Source organism: Emydura macquarii, unplaced genomic scaffold (assembly GCF_026122565.2).
Source record: "Emydura macquarii macquarii isolate MOO-44397 ecotype Brisbane River unplaced genomic scaffold, CSIRO-AGI_Emac_v2 contig_1390, whole genome shotgun sequence".
In the NCBI taxonomy this organism is placed as follows: Eukaryota; Metazoa; Chordata; order Testudines; family Chelidae; genus Emydura; species Emydura macquarii.
Window position 1 is genome coordinate 8,062,891 of NW_027131527.1, and position 8,960 is coordinate 8,071,850.

Here is an 8,960-nt window from a genome sequence, read left to right on the forward strand (position 1 = left end):
CACGTTCTTTCTGGGTCACCATAGTCAAACACCTCTGTCAGCTGTTTCAGTATCTCAGGCATTATTTCAGGCAACATTTCTCTCACTCATCTTTTACCCCAGTGAGAGAGTAAAAAAAAGCTTCATTTTCGCCTCTATATTCTCCAGGATCAGTTCTGTATACAGAATCAATTCTGGCTTCCACTGCTCCCATGGCTGTGCAAGGTTTCTTTATGTCTGGAAATCCATTGTCAGCATTTCTGCTGGTGTGATTCCTTTCATGCTGCCTGATTGCTCTGTTTCTAGGTGCTGCTTTGTTTTCGGGGCAACCATTCTCTTCTTGCTGTGGGTCTCACTAGACTGACCACTGCCACCATGTTTCACATACTACTTGCTGGGTAATAACATGAGAACACCTTGTTTCTAAAACTACATTGGCTCATTTTTAAGAGAGGTATTTACAAATGTGCTGCAACTACAGCTAGCATTCCAGCCATTTTCCTGAATGGAGGGAAATATTTTTCTACACAGATCATTTAAAATAAACTGTGCCATGATTAAAAAGATAACATTCAGAGCAGAAGCTACTTGAGGGTGAAATTCACCCCTGTGCCATGGACCAGCACAAGGGCTCTGCACCATTTGCAGCCCACATAAGTTTCATTTTGAGCACGTAAGTGATGCTTAGGCTTCCTGCCAGCCTTCTGCTCTGGGTGAATTTCACCAGGGGTATCTATCCAGCGGGTGTTCTCTGCGGTGCCACCATGTGGGGCTGATAGAAGTGTGGGGAGGCTGATTAATACAGTCACTGTATAAAGATTCCTATTCTAGCAATGAAGCCAGACAGTACTTTTCAAGGCATTGATGAGCACTTACCTAGCCTGAACCATGCACTGTCTATGATGTAATACACGTAACAGTAAGGCCCCTAACCCCGCAGAACTCATAATGTAATTGATATAGATGATACAATGAACAAGGGCAATGTGTATGTCTGTGGGGAGGAGGATTAATAAGGTGACAAAATAATGTGAGTGTATGGAAGAATGTGCGCACGTACTGACTTTAGGCTGTCATCACATCACAGAGCCCAGTCCCCCCTCCAGGTCCTGTGCACAGCCCCCAGATCACAGGGAAGAAAGCACCACCAGGAGCTGCAGCTGCTCAGCCTCTTCTCCCCCCACCCTCGCTGGGCTTGATTTCTACACCAAGCCCTAGCTGGAGCTTACCAAAAATTGGCCACAGCCATCATCTCATGGGGCAGCTGAGGGGCGAGAGGGTGAGGTTCTGCCAGCCAGGTGTGTAGTGGGGATGCGAGGGCACAGCCTGGTGATGGCAGCAACAGTAGCTCCAGGGCACATGCAGAAAAGGTACTGGATGGATACAACAAATGCTGAGAGCTGCTACACCTGCACATCCCAGGGAGGCATCATGGTGGTGGCAGCCACTCACTCACAGGTGGGCCACTTCTGTATTTATATTCGACATGATGCATACCTAGCCAAGGGGGCTCCGTTTCCAAAGGTGCATATGCTGCATGGCTTTGGCTGGCCAGCAGGGGGATTTGGTCCAGGTGCACATGTGCCTCTGTGTCTGCTCATTTGAAAGGCCACCAGCAGCAAAGAGACAGGGGCTGTGTGAATCGCCCAAATTTGGCCACAAGAAACAATTTGTAGCCCCAAAAGCCTCCTGTCGCCAAGGCCTTTTTGAAAAATTGCCAAGGTTTTAATTGAAATTTGGGCTGTTTGCTCAGTTTCGGTTAGTCATTAGACCGGTAATAGGGAGCTGAGCGGTGGAAAACTAGGCCAAATGCAGTGAATTTTCAGAAGGCACATGAAGGAGGTGAATGAATGAGTGCCTAAGTGCCCTATGAAAGGTTGGGCTGTTCTAGGCCCACAGGTGGAGTGGAAAAGGGACAGTCATGCCAAAGGAGGCCACAAAAGAGGATGAAGGCCCCTGAAACAAGCAGAGCAAAGGAGGCACATTAGGAGATAAGAGACGGAATTCAGGCAGATGTAGCAACAAGCTTGCCAAAGTTGGTTAATGTGATATAATGTGTTCATGAGAGCAGTCGGTATTCCTTTTACCACCCTGTGAGTTGCTCAGCGATCTAGGGATGTAAAGTCAGCCCAATGCATTTTTTTATATGTAGATCAAACCTGCCTTATATTGGTTTACTGAATCACTAATTCAAATCATGATATTAACTTAATGCATAAGGAGCCAGGGTTATTACATGACCTCATTTACATGTGCTGTAGCATTAGTTCAACTTTTAGCTCCCATGTTTACTATTTTGGTTGCGTTAATAAAAGCACAAGAATGTGTTTCAATCACATCATATTCAGCTGGCAGTTAACCAAAGGAAACAGTAATGCTCTTGATGGCACTTTTTAAAATACCAGAGAAACCATCTCAGACAGAAGTTAACTATCCTGCAAGGTTCTGTGGTCCATAACATTCTTCCCCTGCTTCCATGGCTTTAAAGTAAGATGAAAGTAATACTTTCCATAAAAAGTAGTTAAACAACCATAAAGTAGTTCAACAAATTTTTCTAGTTGTAATTTTGTGTTGTACCAAAACAGAATAGTTATAGAAGCATTAAATTATACATTAAAGAAGGCTGATAGACACCACATTACAGAGCTATAGTATAAGCGTTCAGCTACATACATGGCAACAGCTATTAACTGTTTTTTTTAAAAGGTTATCTGCAAAGCAGGAAAAAGGCTGTGCGCTTTTTTTTTATTATTATTATTCCTTGTGACATATAGAGAGAGCCTGAAATATGTTAAACCTTTTCTTCTTTTCAGCCCTTCTTCCATGAAAAAAATATACATGGAGGACAGGCGGAGATGCTGCTTGATTTTTACTTTAATTGCAAGTCTCAAATCGTGTCTTTTCTGTTTTTGCTGCAAAACACGGTGGAAGACCAGAAAAGTGGAATGGAAGTTGTCAGTCTTCAGCTAAAAGGGTGGTGAGTTGACTCTTTACTAGAAGAGTTTTTCTCTCAACAGTTTGTTAGGTGCTTGTGTTAAAGATGGAAACAAAACCAAAGCAAGCATACTTAGCATCCGGCATAAAAATTGTTTCCCTTCTCAATTGCTCTGGTTTTACTCCCTTTTTGATGTCATCATCTTACTTATTTTCCAGACATCTACAGTCTTCTATGAAATGCAGCTGAGATAAGATTTGCCTTTTTAATGTAAAAAACCAATCACTACAGAGCGGCAGGTGTTGATATTTGAATGGTGCCTGGGGCATGTTTCCAAGACGATATATTGCCAGGAGTTGCACAACTACCTTTAGGGCTACCTTACAAGCAAGGAAGTGAGAACAATACCGTACAACATGGCAGAATGTGGGGCATATTAATCTTTAGGATAGTGAGAACAATCATAGATGTCCCCATGGTCTAGTTCCTCTGCTGCCCAGCAAGCGGTCATCCTCTATCTCCATGTCTGCTCCCTCCCTCAGATCAACAGCGACGGCCACATAGAGAGCTTAAAACATTTCAGCTTCCAGCAGCAAATGCACTGGAAAAGCTCTGGCAAGTCAGCTATGAATCCTTAACTGGCTGCACCCAGCTATTGCCTGCTCAGTTTTCATTGCCAAGTGACAGAACTTGCTCCAGAGTCCATTGAAAACAACGGGAGTCTCTCCACTGACTTTGATAGGCTTTGGCTCAGGCCTGCGATGAGGCAGTGCTGGCAACCCAGGGTTGCAGGGTAGATTGAAGAAAATGAAGAGTTCGCATCCACCTTTCTCAGCAGGGGGTATGCAATGGGAGAAAGAAAGCCAAAACGAGATCTGCTAGCGTTGAAAGTTAAAGCCTCAGGATCACACTTTGACTGACAGTTGTCAGTCAGTGATGCTCATGCCGTAGGTCTGCAGCAGGCCAGTCGGCCTTAACACAAACAATGAGAAAACGCCACATTTTAAAAGCTGTGCTGTACTATGTAAGACACTTCTGTTCGTTTTCTAGCTACGTCACGGTGAAGCCAACACCACTGACTTCAATGGGCGTGACAGGAGGTCAGCATCTTGTGCTGGTGCTCATCACCCCGCACAGAAGATCCTTATTGTGAAAGACATCAATAGACTCTTTTAAATGTGCCGCACAGATTTCTTGGGAAGTAAAGTGTAGTTTGGGTTTAAATCCAGAATAGTAATTCCCAGAGATTCCAGAGCTAAAACTGTATTTTGTTTTGGTTTTTTGCTTCTCTAAGCATCTGTTCCACAGCAGTGATACGTTTCACAGACTGAGATGTCATTAGTGCATGTTCATCTGTACTGAAGTGTTTAGCCATAAGAATTGGGAGTAGAAATACAGCAATGTGTTTTCTAACCCTTCTCAAATGTTTATATGACTTGCCAAGTGTCTGGTTGTTCTCGAATGTACAGCATGTCACTCTTTCAGCAATTATTTTTTTAGAACGGCATATTAACATCCCAGAATTTCAAGTGAAGCGCTATAACCATATGTCTCAGCTCAATTGGTGGCAGACATGCACAGTTCCATTCATCATCGACACAGTAAAATGAACATGGCCAAAAGTTGCAGAGTTGGATCTAAACTTCTCCAAAATCCATGGATAGCTGGCTGCAGGATTTTTGTTTGAAGCACTCCAGAGATGATTGCTTAGAATGAAGCTGGTATCGAGACCTGAACTCGTATAGCTAGGGGTTTTGTACTAGTTGATCTCCATAGGTCATTTGAGTCTCAGTGGTAGATGAGAGGCATACATTTTCAAAAGTGACTAATGATTTTGGATGCCTCTGTTTTTGGGAGCCCAATCGCAGACATCTGAAAAGGTTTGGTTTTCCCAAGAGTGGGTATTCACACCTTCTGAAAACCCGGCTGCTTTCAGATACCTTAAAGTTAGACATCGCAAAAATGAGGCAAGCAATCATATTTTGCATTTGTATTTCCCCCTTAACCTAGCCCTAAATTCACATCACTTTATCTATCCTCCAGATTAATTTCCCAGAGTTTAAAGCTACAAAAATGGAAAGGCTTGTGATGTTTAGGAGGAGAGGAGAGACTCTGGTTTTTGGTTTTGCAAAGTCAATAGCTGCAGAGATTTGTGCCTGGGATCTAGAATTCCAAATCGCTGAAGTTGAGGCCTTTGATAAAAGGTTCTGGGTTTGTCTGATTTTTGCATAATGATGACCATGAACTCTGTCATCTCGTGTACAGCACTTCAAATATAAGGACCGTAAACATTTGTTTCTAATCTGATTTGGCACGCACTCACATTGTGCAGTGTTAAAGCATACATACTGCACTTCCATGGGAACAGCCAGGAATGTTTTCATTACCTTTCTGAACAGCAAACACATTTGGCCACTAGATGGCATTGTGTACATCATCCTTCCTTGAACAAACAAAAAAAACCTTTGGAAAAATATTTCATGAAGTGTTTTCTAAAACACTTCATATTTTAATTCTTTCAAGAAAGCATTACCCAATAGCCAAACTTAAAAAGCAGGCACTGTGGAGTTCTGCTATAGCTAAGGGTCTGGCTGCTTTTCCATTACATACCCTTTGTTTCAGGCTTTTATAACGTGAATACAAAAATATGTTCTCAGCTGAATAAGAAGTGGGGAGGGAGGATAGGTATAAAAATGCTTTATTTTAAATGTAATTCCTTCCTATTTTTGAATTAGTGAACGCAGCCAATTTGCTTCAATTTACTTTTTATGAAAGCAAGAGGTCAACATTAGCTAGAACAATGGCCAGAAAAGATAATTTGTCCAACACCAGCCAGTATAGCAAGTCAGGCAAGTGCTGGCCCACAGCTGGGTCTCACCAAAATAAGTTTTATCAATCATAAAATGTGCGATATTTTTTCCCTTTAGCAGCCACACTGAGATCAGCCACATCCATTTAACTTGTGGACAAAATCAGATCAGATCTGATCTGCAAAGCGAGTCTAAAACTGTCTAGCCTCTCCACACCTGGCTGTCTAAAAGTCAAAAGCCCCATCCACTTCAGTGGTAAAGGAATGGCCCTCTAAGGCAGGAGTATGGGGTTAGGGTGTAGTACAGACCTACTCAGCAAAAATACGTTAAGTGTTTCTCGGTAGCGGGCTTTGTTTTTGGAAACCAAGAATGATGGAGTGAGGTACACACAGATGATCACTTTTCCTTTTGCTACACCCACACATGCAAAAGCAGTTCAAGTTCCATATATTCTTACTAGCATTTACCTACACCCTATAGCCCCTATGAGCACCACGATAAAATTAGTCACTGGACTGGCAATTCTTGCATCTTCCTCTGAAACTTCAGCTTCTGTTCACTGTAGAACAGTGATTCTCAACCAGGGGTATAGGTACCCCTGGGGATATGTAGAAGGCTTCCCTGAGGTACATCAACTCATCTAGATATAGGTCTAGTTTTACAACAGGCTATATAAAAAGCACTAGTGAAGTCAGCATAAACTAAAATTTCATACAGACAATTATATGTTTATACCGCACTATCTACCATATGTTATATTCCAAGTGATTTATTTTATTATATGGTAAAAATTAGAAAAATTAGAAAATAAGCAACTGTGACACTTTTGTATTTTTATGATTGATTTTGTAAGCATGTTGTTTTTAAATGAGGTGAAACTTGGAGGTATGCAAGACAAATCAGACTCCAGAAAATGGTACAGTAGTCTAGAAAGTTTGAGACCCACTGCTGTAGGAGACAGAGGATATTCAAATAAAACAGAACTATTGCCCCTACTTTCTAATGGCATCAGTTTGAGGTTTCATTTTGGTTTTTTTCTCTATTCATGGACAGTGATAGTTCTACTCAGATGCAGTATCCGTTTTTTATTTAGAGCCGGTTTCTAGCTACTTTTATAACAGGGTTAGTGGAGGTGTAAGGGGATCAAATAATTTTGAGTTCAGTACATTGTTTCTCTAAATAGCACCTATTGATTAAGGCAGAGTTTACCATAAATTCTATCACATGCGCTGAAGCACTGAACTGCATGCCCAATAGGGAAAGAGAAGACTCTTCCCTTGGGTCTTGAGGAGATGATCTTCACAGATACCTGTGAAAGCTTGCTTAGAGACTGCAAGGTTTGGTTCTACAAACAGAAGTAGCTGAAGAGATTTTGAAGCTATATCTCTGTGCTTTATTTGCCTAAGGCATTAGAGGACGCGAGTCACCATAGGATCTTGGGCTGAGATTTTTAAGGTATTAGGTGATGCTCTGCTCAGTGTTGCAAAGCCCGAGTTTTATTTTCAAAAGTGACTTAAGTGCCTTTGTCACTTCTGATAAAGACTTAAGCACCTACATCACCTAGGCTTTGCAACACTTAGCAGACCCATGCCTAAATATCTTTAAAAATTTAGGCTGCCCCCCCCCATTAAATTTGGCTTTTCAATCTCATCTTATTTTGGCGCTCATGCTAACTGAATGAGGATACACAAAAAGAATGAAGCAGCTTAGAATACTTCCAGATGCAGCAAAGTAAAGTAACGTCCTGGATTTACATAAACAAAAATGTGTTTAAGGGATTGTAATTCTTTATGACTGTGCGGCAGCCAATAACTTTTTAAAAAGTTTTCCCCCTCCCTTATAACTCCCAAATGGAGAATTAAACTTCTATAGTTGGGACAGCTAAAAAAAAGTGTGGGTTTTCTTGAGAAATTATTCCTTGCTAAAAACGATACATTCTGATGCAAGTTTCCCTGCAACATCTTTTAAGACTTCGCTCTGCAGAGATTTCAATTTTCAGCAGATGCCACTGCAGGATTGCTTGAGGTTTCTCAGAAACCCCAAGGACTAGTTGCACTATGAGGAAGATATGTTTATTACTTAGAGAAAGAAATAAACTAATTATTTGCACTACCATAAACATTCACACTAATTACATTTAGGCCTTCTTAGTATTTACTGGCCAAAACAATTAGGCTTTTGGCAAATAAATATTTATCTGAAGAGCCCTATTTCTGTGTCAGTTGTGTCCTCTTTCTTAATATGAAACTGACTAAGAACAATACAGCGAATTACAAAGCTGATGGCTAGAAATATGAGATAAAATTTCAAGCTTTTGGAGCTTAATGCTCACCAGTGAATCTTGACCTTAATTTGGACAGGCTTTTACTACTAAATATCAGTTTACATGGGAAGCCCTACTTATGCTTAAGGAACCATGTGCTAACCTGATCCCATGATGGATCCAAGTGTACCACATTAATAATCAATGCATCTTTAATTTAAAAAGCATGATTACTAATCATGTTTTCTTTTAATTCATGATCTACAGCTAATCATATGAATTGTAAATAGCCTATTTCAGCATCAACAGTGAGATCTTTCCTGCCATGGGAATTTTTAACATGACATTTCAATTCCTCCCTTCCCTGTGACTTTAATTTAAATATGCATTTTCACTTAGTATTTACCAATACCTTACCTTTATACCATTACATGATTACAGGTCCATTAACTAATCACATCTGACAACTTGCTTATTGAGTAGAACTACTATTTTACATCTCTTGCATGGAAAAAAAAATATTGGAACAAACTCTGACGACATTCTAAGTTGCTATTTCAATTACTCAGCTGCTGCAATCATGGAACAGTGAATTAACTGCTTTGAAGATCTCAGTCAAGAAAATCCTGATAAAATCAAATAATTTGTTTGACAGAATGCATGAATGAAAATGCCAACAGGGGAATCCAGTTCTGTAAGGCAGCTTGTTCTAAAATACATAAATGAGGATCAGTAATTGGAGAGTACTATTGACCAGAATGGTGGATTGTCAGAGGTGTACATGTTTTAATTTATTAAAACAAAAAACAATTTCATTATAGGACTATTCCAATGCTATGAGGACAAAAGCTTTTATAACCACAAGGGCAGTGGCATACACCTACTAAAACCCTGCAAAACTAGGGAATAAGGAAGTTGCAAAGGTATGACCTCTGTGGCTTAGTCTCCCCATCTGTACAAACCATTAACCCAC